General features: G+C 42.2%; 1 protein-coding gene across 1 annotated transcript in view; it reads left to right on the top strand.

The window, feature by feature from the left end:
- CREBBP (CREB binding protein) overlaps positions 1-13985 on the top strand; it is a 918877-nt gene that overhangs the window by 257076 nt on the left and 647816 nt on the right. The gene's annotated exons all lie outside the window — the stretch shown is intronic.

The following is a 13985-nucleotide window of genomic DNA, read 5'->3' as shown; positions in this document are numbered from 1 at the left end:
CAAGTTGTCTTAGTTCTTAATGTGTCACTGCTGTCTGGCAATACAGAATGTACCACTTGGTCTTAGATATTGGGCCCTCTTGATCAGGCAATTAATGGAGCTTCTGTGATTATATTGAGGTACAGATAACAGCTGTGATTATTGCTGCTGTTCTTTTGGAAGCCCACCTTAATTGTAAATCTCCTTAATCTATGTAGATTAGTTTTGAATATTGATACATGATTTTATAAAGTGGTCTCTTGTTGAGATTGTTCTTTGATCCACTTTATATGTGGTAACTTTAGCAGAACTAATTCCAAAACAGTCAGGTTTATTAGCCGTTGGAAGGAACAGAGCTCCAGCACAGTCGATAGTCTGATTTAGTCATGGCCATAGAGCAAGTTTTTGTTTTCCCTCCTTGGCCTCTCATAGGCAGAATGCTGAAGAGAATATACATTCACCTTTTAGTTGTACTCGTGGCTCCAGACTGGCCAAGAAGATCATGGTACTTGAATCTGTTGAGGTTGTCGGTTGGTGCTTCTATCGAGTTTTCTAGGATTTGTGGCCTCCTACCCCATGGACTGGTTCTCATGGAGGATCCATCCCCATTTTATCTTATTGTATGGCCCTTAAGAAAAGTGGTGCTTGTACAGAAAGGGAACTCCCCCCTCTCCCTCCCCCCCAACACACATTTTCACCCTTTTGAAGGCCTGTAAGAATTTCATTTCCCTGGCTTATTTTCAGCTTTGGTATGTATTTGGAGATTTCAGTAAGGATTTGTTGTCACCTTGGCAAGTATTGTGGCCATTTTAACATTCCAGAAGAGCTTGGACAAGGGTCCTTAATGACTAAAGGTTCAGCTAACAGCTGTCTCTTCTTATAGAGGTTGGATTCAGGAAATATTGCTGGTGTCCCACCTATATTTCTTGCTTCTTTACAAGGTTAAGCACGTTAAAGTTTCGTTTAGGGCCTTGGTTCCCTATTGTGCTCAGGTTACTGGTGGAACTTCCATTTGAGTAAATTAAGCTTGTTTCCTTGAAGGATCTCTCTATGGTTTATTTCTAGTGGTCATTTTTTCCATCAGACTTTTCAGAGTTGCAGGCCTATTCTTGAAGAGATCCTTACCCTGGGTTTTCAGCAGAATCTGTCTCTTTGGCTAGTACCGTCCTTTTTTTGTAAGGGTGTATTGTCTTTTCTCTTTGTTTTCTACATTTGTCAAATTCTTTTCAGATATTTTAAGGTCATTAATTCCTTCAGAAAGACTAGTAAGCTGTTTTGTAATTTTCGGTGGACCTTGTAAAGGTCAGACAACTTCCAGATTATCTTTGGCCAGATGGATTAAGTAAATGATTTCTTTGGCCTATTTATTGAAAGGTCAGCAAGTTCCCGAGGACCTTCTTGCTTGTTCTTTGAGAGCTAAGACTTTTTTATGGGCAGAGGCTACTTTCATTGTTCTGGAAGTCATTTGTAAGGCAGCTATGTTGTCTTCCTTACATTCCTTCACTAAGCATCACAGATTCGATTTTTATTCCAAGACAGATGCAGCCTTTGAGGCAGGCGTTTTTAGGGCAGCACTGCCTTCTTGCCACCCATATTAGGAGTTTAGGTGCTTCTGTATCTGGAATGGTCTAGCAGTTTGCCTGAATTTCAAGAAGGGGGATTATGAAAGAATGAGGAAGAAACTAAAGGAATCCAACAGAAGGGTTCAAGGTGTGCATAAGGCATGGGATAATTTTGAAAAATATCATATTGGAAGTCCCTTTGAGGTGCATCCCACGCATCAAAAAGGGAAGAAGATAACCAGGTGGTTATCAGAATGGCTAAATAAGTGAGGTGCACGAGGCTATCAGAGCTAAGAAAGATTCCTTATAAAAATTGAAAAGGGACCCAAGCAATGAAAACAGAAGGGAGTACAAATGATGATCCATATAAGGCAGGCCAAAACAGGTTATGAGAAGAAGCTTTCCAAGGAGGGAAGATGGTAATAAGTTTTTCTAGTATATAAAAAGTAACAATCCAGTGAGGAAAGCAGTCGACCCTCTGAATGACTTAAGGGGTTTAGAGGGTTATCAAAGATAAAGCCATAGCAGATAAGCTAAATAGTAACAAATTAACCAAGGCTAGATGGAATCCAATTCAGAATTCTATAATAGAAGTTGCAGGCAGACTTACATTGTTTTGCAATGTCACTAACAGCTGCTACTGTACCAGAGGACTGGAAGGTGACTATTTTAATTTTTAAGAAGGGCTTTGGAGGGAGCCAGGAAACTATAGACCTGTAGGCTTGACATCAATACTGGGTAAGATGTGGAGAATATCAAGAACAAAATCATTAAACACACAGAAGAAAATTAAATAGACAACATGGATTTTGGAAAGGCAAGTCATGTCTCATCAGTTTAAAAAAAAAAAAATTGGCTAATGGGGAGACATTCTTTGAAACATCTAGGATGACAACTTCTAAAAGGTAAAAATGTGTTTATCTAAAGGTTTGCATAAATCACAAATACAAACTTCTTGTTGACAATTGAAATGTTAATATCTTACAAAAAAATTGCAATAGAATGAGTGCTGGCTATATAGATAACTTTCAGGTTGGGGATCACATTGATTTCATCTCATGAACACCTTTAGAGTACTTTGAAACTGTAACTATGTACATGGATACTGGTGAACCGGTCGACATTGTGTATTTGGACTTAAAGGCATTTGACAAAGTGCCGCACAATAATTTACCCTAGAAACTGAGACTGTGGTATGGGGTCAACTTGCATTCATGGATCACTAACTAGTTAAAGGGAAGGTGGAAATGAGTGGGATTGAATGGCAAGTTCTCAAACTGGAGTGGGGTACACAGGGGAGTGCCCCAAGAATCAGTGCTAGGCCCAATTCTATTCATTATGTTTATAACTGATCTTGAAGATGGAGTAACGAGTGTGGTTGCTAAATTTGCAGATGATACCAAACTATGTAGGGTAGGTAAAACACAGTGACTGTGTAAAACTGCAGCAAGATGTAGAAAAAATGGGAACGTGGACATCCAAATGGCATTTAATATAGACGATAGCAAAGTGATGCACATTGGGAGAAAAAATCCAAACTATCAGTATATGCTGCTGGGGGTCCACTTTGGAAGACTGTTGTCAAGAGAGGGATCTTGAAATTACTGTGGACTACATACTGAAACAATCTGCATGGTGTGCAGAGGAGCAACCAAAAATTCTAACTGAATGTTAGGAATAATTTGAAAAAGTGTCAGTAACAAATCCGAAGATGATCATATGCCTTTGTACAGAGCTGTAATGCAACCACAGCTATCGTAGAAAAAGACCAAATGATTCATCTAGTCTGCCCAGCAATTTATTTATGGTAGCAACTGCCGCTCTGTATAGATTACCCCATGCAGAAATGTTATACCATCGCTTTCTTTGTCTTCAGGGATCTGCAGTGTTGGTCCCATGCTATTTTGAATTCATTAACTGTTCTCATCTTCACCACCTCTTCTGGGAGGGCATTCTAGGCATCCACCACCCTCTCTGTGAAGAAATATTTCCTGATATTGGTTCTTAGTCGTTCCCCCTGGAGTTTCAGATCTTGACCCCTAGTTCTACTCTCTCTTTTCCAGCGGAAAAGGTTTCACGTTTGCGCATTGTTGATACCTGTCAGGTATCTGAAGGTCTGTATCAAATCTCCCCTGCACCTCATCTACTCCAGGGTATACATATTTAGATCCTTCAGTTTCTCCTTATAGGTCTTCTGAAACAGACCCCATACCATTTTGGTTGCCTTCCTCTGGACAGTTTCCATTCTGTCTCTATCCTTTGTGAGCTAGTCTCTAGATCTGAACACGGTATTCCAGGTGAAGCCTCAACAAGGATCTATACAAGGGCATTATCACTTCCCTTATCCTGCTAGTTATACCTCACTCTTTGCAACCCAATGTCTTTCGGGCTTCAGCTACTACTTTGTCACATTGCTTCGCTATCTTCTGATCACCAGACAAACATCCCAAGATCTCTCTCCTGGTCCATGCACAATAGCCTTTTACCACCCATCACGTACAGCTTTTTTAGATTTAGGCACCTCAGGTACTTGACTGAACTTCTTGGAATTGAATTGCAGCTGCCAGATCTTTGACCACTCTTCAATTTTTCTTTAATCACTTTTTATTCTCTGTTCTCCTTCAGGCCACTCTAGTATCATCTGCAAAAAGGCAAACCTTTTTCCTAATCCCTCCACAATGTTGCTCACAAAGATATTGAAGAGAACCGGTCCCAAAACCGATTCCTGAGACACTCTACTTAACATCATTCTCTCATCAGAGCAGGTTACATTTCATGCTGTCTCCTGTCAATCAAGCAGTTAGTAATCTACTCCACCACCTTATTTATTTTTATTTAAAAGTGTTTATATACCGCTTTTACAAAGATAATTTAATCAAAACTGTTCACAATATAAAAACATACATAATAAAACCTAGTTCAACCATAAAAATAAGTTTAAAAGATAAATCCAACATAAATGCGAAAAAAAAACGTACAATAAGTAAATTAAAAATAAAATAACTCAAGTGCCATAGAACTGCAGTGGAGATCTTAATTGGGGAGGGGAGGCAGGGAAAGGGGGTACGGGAGGGGGAGGGAAGCAGGCGGGGAACCGAATGAATAAGGAATATGAGAATAGCTATGTGTGATCTGTGATTAGAATTTTGAATGCTAGTTGAAATAGATTTTTAATGATTTCTTTATTTAGGGTTTTTTTATACCGGCATTTGTAGGTACATCATGTCGGTTTACATGGAACTGAATTAACAGGAAAAGAGAGGTACATGAAACTGTAACATTGTTGAGGGTTCGATATTAGATGGAGAAAATTAGGTAACGAATTCCAGAGAGATGGGCCAGCGACAGAAAAAGCTCTTTTACGTCGAACTGATGGAATATCAAGGTTTTTTGACAGAGATCGTAGGTGTCTTGAGGGTTTGTAAATACTTAGAGTAGTATATAGACAGGTTGAAGAAGGATTGCATATGAGTGAATGGATTTTGGTCAGAATTTTGTATTGAATTCTGAATTTTATTGGAAGCCAGTGAAAAGAATAGAGAATGGGTGTTATATGATTTCTGTAAGAAGTACCTAACAATATGCGTACAGCAGCATTTTGAACCAGTTGTAATGGGTGAATAGTGGAATCAGGTAAGATCACACCCAAGCTTTTTATTTTATTCATGAGCCTCCCATGTAGAACAGTATCAAAAGCTTTGCTGAAATCCAAGTAAATCACATTCAGGCCGATACAGTAAAAATTGTGGGAGAGCGGGTGTGTGCACAGGCTGCTCTCCCGGCGCACGCACGGTCACTCTCCTGTGTGTGCGATTCAGTAAATAAAATTATTCAAATTAGGGCCTGCGGTAAAAAGAGGCACTAGGGACACTAGCGCGTCCCTAGCGCCTCTTTTTTGACAGCGGCGGCTGTCAGCGAGTTTGACAGCCGACGCTCAATTTTGCCGGTGTCTATTCTCAAACCCGCTGACTGCCATGGGTTTGGAAACCGGACGCCGTCAAAATTGAGCGTCCGGTTTTCAAGCCGCGGGCTGACTTTAAATTTTTTTTTTTTAAATTATTTTTAACTTTTGGGGCCTCCGACTTAATATCGCCATAATATTAAGTCAGAGGGTGCACAGAAAAGCAGTTTTTACTGCTTTTCTGTGCATTTTCTCGGTGCCGGCAGAAATTAATGCCTACCTTTGGGTAGGCACTAATTTCTGAAAGTAAAATGTGCGGCTTGGCTGTACATTTTACTTAGTGAATCGTGTGGGAATATTATCTGCGCGATTATTACTGAATAAGGGGTAAAGCTAGCGCGTCCAAATGTAGGATAACAGTGTGCTCTGCCGGAGCGCACTGTACTGTATCGGCCTGATTGAGTGCTTTTCTTTGATCCAATTCTCTAGTCACCCTCTCAAAGAAATCAGATTCGTCTAATAGGACCTTCCCCTGGTGAATCCTTGCTGTCTCGGACCAACTGTCCTTCAGCTCAGTTGAGCAGTTATGTCTGCTTTACTTCCTAATCTTTAGACCTGCCACTGGGAAAAGGCCAGCACAGAGATCATACTCTGGGCAATTAGATATGAAATGTTTCAATACAAGTCTTTTTTTTTTTTTTTTTTTTCTTCCCCCTGTGTTAGTGAAAACATTTCTAATCTCAAGTCCCAAAATTCATTAAAGAATGCTCATGGATTGAAAAAAATGTTATACTTCGCTTAAACAAAATGCCCCATGTTTTGAGTAACTACTTCAGGAGTGCCTATCTGCTGTCATTGTAATCCGATCCAACAGCAGCTGAAGATAAATGTCAGTATGCTCTGCTGAAACAACGAAAAATCATCATGCTTTAAAGTAGTGTGATGTGGCCTGCTAGCCAGTCAGCATTGTATCTGCTTGCACATAGACTCATCTCCAGATTCAGATAAGAGTCTTTATTTAACCCAAAGGGGGGATCCTCCTGTTTCAATTTGAAAATCCAAAAATGCTCTCTGTAGTTAAGAGCAGTCAAAGTATTTGGAGGATTTTTGGTGCTAGTTCATAAGTTGTGGCCTATCGGAGTTATAGTGGGGTTTTTTAACTTGTGGTTTTATTTGAGCTACAGAGACTTCTGAATCAGGATCGAGACTAATGGCATCAACAGAGTTTTGAACTTCTGAGATCTTTGGAACTATAGCATCTTTTGAATCAGGATTGGATTTTTGATGGCGGTTGGATCAACTGCTTTCTCACAGGACAAGCAGGATGGTAGTCCTCACATATGGGTGACAATCAGGATGGAGCCAATCACGGAATACTTTTGTCAAAGTTTCCAGAACTGGCCCCTACTGGGCATGCCCAGAATGGCACTAACCCTGCATCCAGCAGGGGTCTCCCTTCAGTCTCTTTTTTTTTTTCCACGCAGCTCTAGCTACGTGGGGGATTGACTTTGCTCTCTACACCTGAAAGATGCGTACATGCACATCGTGATTACCCCGTCTCACAGAAAGTATCTCCGCTTCCTTGTCTGAGACCAACATTTCCAGTACAGAGTACTTCCCTTTGGCCTTGCATTGGCCCTTGGTGTCTTCACGAAATGCCTAGCAGTCGTAACTGCATATTTAAGAAGACTAGGCACTCGCGTCTATCCTTACCTGGATGACTGGTTACTGAGAGCTCAGTCATCGGAAGGAGTTCTTCAATCCTTCCATCTTACAGTGCAGCTACTACTATCACTGGGATTTCTAATCATCAGAAATCTCACCTGATTCTGTCTCAATTCCTCTCCTTTATCGGAGCGGATCTCGACACAATCCAAGCAAGGACTTTTCTACCCAGGGACTGAGCTCACATGTTAGTGTTGCCGGCGTGTGCTATACAGTCTCGCCGAACCATGACGGCTGCTCATCTACTCATCTTACTGGGACATATGGCATCCTCTGTCCATGTTACCCCTATGGCTCGTCTGGCCATGTGGGTAATGCAGTGAACATTAAAGTCCCGGTGGTCACAGGCACATCATCCAATGTCCAACATTGTCCACATCACCAGGCAGCTTCGCCTCTCACTGGCATGGTGGATCCTGTAGTCCCACCTACTTCAAGGTCTACCATTTTAAGCTTCAAAACCTCACAAAATCTTAATGACCGATGCTTCCACTCTAGGTTGGGGAGCGCATGTCAACCACCTGCAGACTCAGGGAACCTGATCGGCAGAGGAGTCGCAACAACAAATAAATGTTTTGGAGCTCCGAGCAGTCAGATATGCTTTCTCTGCTTTTCGGGATTGTTTGTCCAACAAAACAGTCCTGATCCAAATGGACAAACCAGGTAGCGATGTGGTACATCAACAAGCAGGGAGGCACTGGGTCCTACCTTCTCTGTCAAGAGGTGGCACAGATTTGGGCTTTTGCTCTGTCTCAAGCCATGCTTCTGAGAGCAACCTATCTGGCGGGTGTGGACAATGTTCTAGCAGACTATCTCAGTTGAGAGATTCAGCCCCACGAGTGGTCTCTCAACCCTCTAGTAACAGACTGGATATTTTGGAAATGGGGATATCCGTGCATCGACCTCTTTGCGTTGTCTCACAATCACAAGGTGGACAACTTCTGCTCCTTGCATAGCAGTCGCCAAGTTCTGCCTCTGGATGCGTGCTCCCTATCCTGGAAGAAGGGCCTCCTCTATGCCTACCCACCACTTCCTCTCATCAGCAAGACTCTCGTGAAGCTACGCACAGACAAGGGTTTGATGATTCTCATTGCCCCCTACTGGCCGCGACAGGCATGGTTCCTCATCCTTCGGGATCTCTCAGTACGTCCGCAGATTCCTCTAGGCACGGATCTGTCCCTGATATCTCAGAGGAACGGTCAGCTGCGCCATCCCAACCTTCAGGCCTTGTCACTGACAGCTTGGATGGTGAAAGGTTGATTTTACAACTGCTCAATCTGTCGGACTCTGTTTCCCAGGTTCTAGTAGCTTCACGAAAGCCTTCTACTAGAAGATCTTATCATTCTAAATGGAAACGATTTTCATTGTGGTGCACTTCAAAGGAGTTAGATCCTTTTACCTGCCCCACAAATCAGTTTTTAGACTACCTCTGGCATCTCTCGGAGTCAGGTTACAAACCTCCATCAGAGTGCATGTCAGTGCGGTGGCCGCCTTCCATAGGGGTACAGGTGATGTCTCTTATCTCAACACAGCCCCTGGTGGTGCGCTTTATGAAGGGCTTGCTTTACCTGAAGCCTCCTCTCTGTCCACCGGCCCCATCTTGGGACCTTAATGTATTTTTAGCGCAGCTTATGAAGCCTCTGTTTGAGCCTCTGCGTTCCTGCAATTGCGGCATATCACTTAGAAGGCCTTTTTCCTTCTGACATTAACGTCTGCTCGCAGGATCAGTGAGCTACAGGCGCTATTTACATACCCCCCCCCCCCCCCCCCTTACACGAAATTTCTTCATGATAGGGTGGTCCTTCATACTCATCCTAAATTTCTACTGAAGGTGGTATCTGAGTTTCATTTAATCAGACCATAGTGCTGCCTACTTTCTTTCCAAAGCCCCACTCACTTCCTGCTGAGCGTGCTCTCCATTCCTTGGACTACAAATGTGTGCTTGCCTTTTATTTGGAACGCACTGCAGGCCATAGGAAATCCACCCAGCTCTTTGTTTCCTTTGATAAGCTTAAGCTGGGAATCCCGGTTGGAAAGCAGACCCTGTCCTCCTGGTTGGCGGACTGTATTTCCTTCTGCTATCAACGAGCAGGCCTTCCGCTCCAGGGATGCGTTAAGGTGCACTCCATTAGAGCAGTGGCAATGTCGGTTGCACACCTTTGCTCTGTTCCTCTTATTGATATCTGCAAAGCTGCAACCTGGAGTTCTCAGTGTAATATCCAACTTCCTTCTACACCCACTGGGATATTCAGGCTGCCCGTTATCCAAAGAATCACCCCGTTGTTGTGCCTGTTGCACGTCTTTGGGTGTTTTGGTACATGCGCGGGCATCCTCAGCTTGTTATTCACCCATATGTGAGGACCACCATCCTGCTTGTCCTGTGAGAAAGCAGAGTTGCTTACCTGTAACAGGTGTTCTTACAGGACAGCAGGATGTTAGTCCTCACGAAACCCACCCGCCACCCCACGGAGTTGGGTACGCTTGCAGTTTATTATTTTATTTTTCGCACGCACTTTTTGCTATACATAAGACTGAAGGGAGACCCCTGCTGGATGCGGGGTTAGTGCCATGATGGGCATGCCCAGAATTCCGTGATTGGCTCCATCCTGATGATGTCACCCATATGTGAGGACTAACATCCTGCTGTCCTATGAGAACACCTGTTACAGGTAAGCAACTCTGCTTTCTCCTTATCAGTTTGAATTAGGTATATTGAAGAATATGTACATAAGTATTTGTGGATATTTATATTCATAAGTGCAAATCATGTGTCCACAGTATAGCTCTAAAGGCTCTGGGATCCTTGCAGAAATAGAATCAAAACTGTCAATGAAGGTATTGCCATGCAATTCCAACTTTTATTCAAAAGTGCAGACATAAGGTTTTTTTGTTTTGTTTTTTTTTACCAGTATGTATACTGCTCATCTTCTCCACCTTATTCGCTGTTTTCATAGGTGCGACCTTAAGGCTCTGTAAGCTGTATAATTATAATTTATGGTGCTGAGTCCCTTGACGTTGGTGACTGCTGTGAGCCTTTCAGATTTTTTATATGGCATTTTCTATTGATTGATTCATTAATCTTTTTTGTGAGTTATTTTTTGATGCCCTACTGTTAATTGTTTGGTTAACTTGTAGGTGTATTTTGCACATTCTTTGTTCTATTGTACACAGAGTTAAAGATGATATCTTTGCAGTTTTTAATGCAAAATTACTATTTATTTTCTGAATTAAGATTTGAAAAAATAAATAAATGCTGCATATACAGAAGTTTGGACATATTTCAGTCTGTACTCTTTTTCAATCTTAGCATTAGTTGTGACCAATTTGCACAGCTTTATTTTTCCGAGAAAAAATTTCTGAGATAGGTCTTTTCCCCAATGACACTCTATTGCCTCACCTAAGCCATAGAGTACGGTCAGATGGAGAGAATTTTCATCAGTAACCTCTAAAGAGGTATTTCAGGTCACTTCCTATTTAAATAACACTTATTATTTGGGCTCCTGTTTTACAGTACTGTTGAAAAATCTATGGGAAGATATTGCTGATTCATTTGCAAATCTGCTAAATTTGTCTCTTAGGGAGGGTCATCTTTTGTCATAACCAAAACAAACCTCAGTGTGTCTTATGTTAGACAAGCCGTTAAGCGCTACATTAAATTTTTTTTTTCAGTCCATTTTCGAACACAGCACCCTTCTACACTTTTTCTCCCTCACTCCCCCTTCCCCTCCTTCATCACTCACCCCCTTCCCTCCACTCAAGTCGTACTACACCACTCTGTCTTCCCACTGCTCTTCCCACTGCCTCCCTCCCCTCCCCTCACTCTCACCGCCCAGCCCCGGCCCTCAGGCAACCTACCCACCCTCTTCTCAATCCCATCCCTCTCTTCCCGCAGCCCGCCGCCACTTCCCTTTTTCTCCGGCTCCACAACTTCTGACCCTGTACCACGTACTCACAGCCCTCATTCTCCCTATCCCCTCAACTCCTGCCCCACCGTTCACCTCCCTGCGCCCAGACTCGCCACCGCGCAACGCCAGACCACCTCCGGCTCCTGCCCTCCTTCCCACCCACCCGTCTCCTCCCTGCCCAACCCACCTCGGTCCTAACTACCTCCCTCCCACCCACTCTCTCCTCCCTCCCTCCCCCCCACCCTCTCTCCTCCCTCCCTCCCACCCACTCTCCTCCCACTCCTCCCTCCCACCCACCCTCTCCTCCTTCCCTCACTCACTCGCCTCTCTCCTCCCTCCCTCTCACTCTCACTCTCTCCTTCCTCGCTACTGGCCGCCGCTCCTCGCTGCTGCTCGCCGCCGCCATGTTGATATCCATCTGACGCTCGCTGAGACCAACGTGCTTGCCCGCACATGCGCAGTAGAGCTGCTCTCTACTGCGCATTTGCGGCACGTCGGTCAAGCTTCGTTTATTAGGTTGATACCCAATCTGAATCCATCAGTAGTTGCCAACTACCAGCTAGTGTCCTTGCTACCATTTTTAGCGAAGGTGTGTTGGTCAGGGGGGGCATTCATTCTGTTGCTTGATGTATTTGCAGAATTCCATACATTAAATCATTCAATATTGCTGTCTTGCTTGAATAGTTTCTGGGTTTCATCAGTAATGCTGAAGTGATTTGGCTAATCGTAGTCAACATAGAGGGCCCAATGAAAAATATTATCATTGGTGCCAGTATCAACTTTATTCAGTCTCCGGATATGGTCATTATGTGGGTGTATTGATGAATTTGGTTTATATGCAAACACTATCCAGTTTCTGTATATTTGTTTTGTTTTTTTTAAACTGTTCCGCATCTTCCAAATAAAACACTTGTCTGATTACAGCAACACATACATAATAAAACAGGCTCATTGAGTGATGCTTTGGATTCGGTGGCCAGTTGTTTAACATTTGTCCAGAGCTAGATGACTGCAAATAAGCTTGCTTTTAACATTTGGAATGCTGAGCAGAGTAATCCCTTTTGTTGTCCCATTGATTTTCAGTTATGAGGACCAAGTCATTCCATCTCCACTAGGGCTCTCAATTTAAAAGTAGAATTTTTTGTGATGCTTCAAAGTGGACCACATTCAGGTACTGGTTACCAAAAGCACATTTTTTTAAAATTACGTTTATTGGCCAGATTGAAGCTGTACTTGCAGCTGACGATTTTGGTATGGTATTGCAAGCATTAGTTTTATGGATATTAGACTTTTACCGAATAACACTGTTTGAGCTTTGCAGGCGGTTCACAATGTAGCAATGTGGATTTTGATGGATTTCATTATAACATGCATGTATTGAGTTCATTGCATTGGCTCTCAATAGAATGGAGAAGAAAATATAAAGCTATGGTGTTGATGCACAAGGATTGTTAGGTGGTGCACCATTGTGTTTCTCTACAATATTAAAGATCAGATGGAAACAGTTATTTAGTTTTTCCTTTTGTGAGAGAATTTCCATTAACTGAAACTCAGGAAAGGGCTTTCATGGTAGCAGGTCTTTGGTTATGGAACTCTTCCCAGTTATGAGGGCTGAAATTTCACTGTTCACTTTAAAGAAGTGTTACACTCACAAAATCATTCTTTAAAAGCCACAGCTGCTCATTCTGAACTATGTATTAAGTATAAATTAAGTGTTGGAACTTTGTTCCACTGTTTTGGTGTTATCAATATATTTGCCATTTTTGGGGATTATAGATAATACTTTCCATCCTCTGCAGATGATGAAAGATTTCACATTTTTGAGACCTGAAGATATTTAAAATGTTTTTAAGAAAAGCTTTCTTAATTGTGATAAATCTTAATCTAATATGTTGGTATGAGGAAGGTGCCCCCTTACACAATGAAAAATAATGGTGTACAATCAGATTTTAGTGAATTTGTGTGAAAGCTACAGGAGCTTTTCAACAAATGCAATTTATAAACATACAGAAGGGAAGGCCTGCATCTTTTCTTTGTCACATAAGATAGGTATAAAGTGATCAGTGAGTGATCAGTCACATATTTTCTTGGAACTATAAAGTTAATGTTCTTTGACCCTGCTACAGTATTTGTAATTTCATATTTAACTGGATTTATACTTTTGTTTGTGCTGATACTTCTAGCCTATTCCAATATTAACAATGCTGCCACTGAGATGACTGAAGCAAATATGAAGCATGGTTTTAATTTTGGGTGGTGGGAATTTTGCTTTGTAATATATGTATGTTTCTGCAATGTTTGTTCTCTTTTCATGAAGTATTTATTAACTTTTTTATACTGTTATTCGAATGGACATCATAACGGTTTACATAAAACTGTTGAGAAATACAATGAACAGGGGTAGGGGACAAGGGGAAAAAGAGAACTGAGAGGGAGGGAGGAAAAAAAGATAGAGATAACATGAGAACAATGGTGCAAGCGCTAACAAAAAGGGCATTATTTACAAATTTACAGTAGACATCAATCGGAGTACAAAGTAGGCAGTTGAATAATGTAGCAATTTACAGGAAGTTAGCAATTTACAAAGTAGGCCGTTGAAGGTTGTAGTAATTTATAAGAGGCTAGGGGGGGGTTCAGGTCTGGGTAGGCTTGATTAAAGAGCCAGGTTTTCAAGCCTTTTTTGAATTTTTTTGTGCAGACTTCCAATCTGAGCTCGAGGGGCATAGAATTCCAGAGGGATGGGCCCGCTATGGAGATGGCTCGTTCCCTAGTGGAAGAGAGGTGTGCGGTTTTAAGTGAGGGGGTGGAGAGGGTTCCTTGATGAACTGATCTAGATGGCCGGTTGGATGAGCGGAAACAGGGAGCATCATCGAGCCAGGAGAGATTATGGTTGTAGAGGGTATGTAAAATAAT

The sequence above is a fragment of the Rhinatrema bivittatum genome, chromosome 14 (assembly GCF_901001135.1).
Source record: "Rhinatrema bivittatum chromosome 14, aRhiBiv1.1, whole genome shotgun sequence".
NCBI lineage: Eukaryota > Metazoa > Chordata > Amphibia > Gymnophiona > Rhinatrematidae > Rhinatrema > Rhinatrema bivittatum.
Note: the sequence above shows the minus strand (reverse complement) of the source record. Positions and strands in the feature narration are given on the sequence as shown.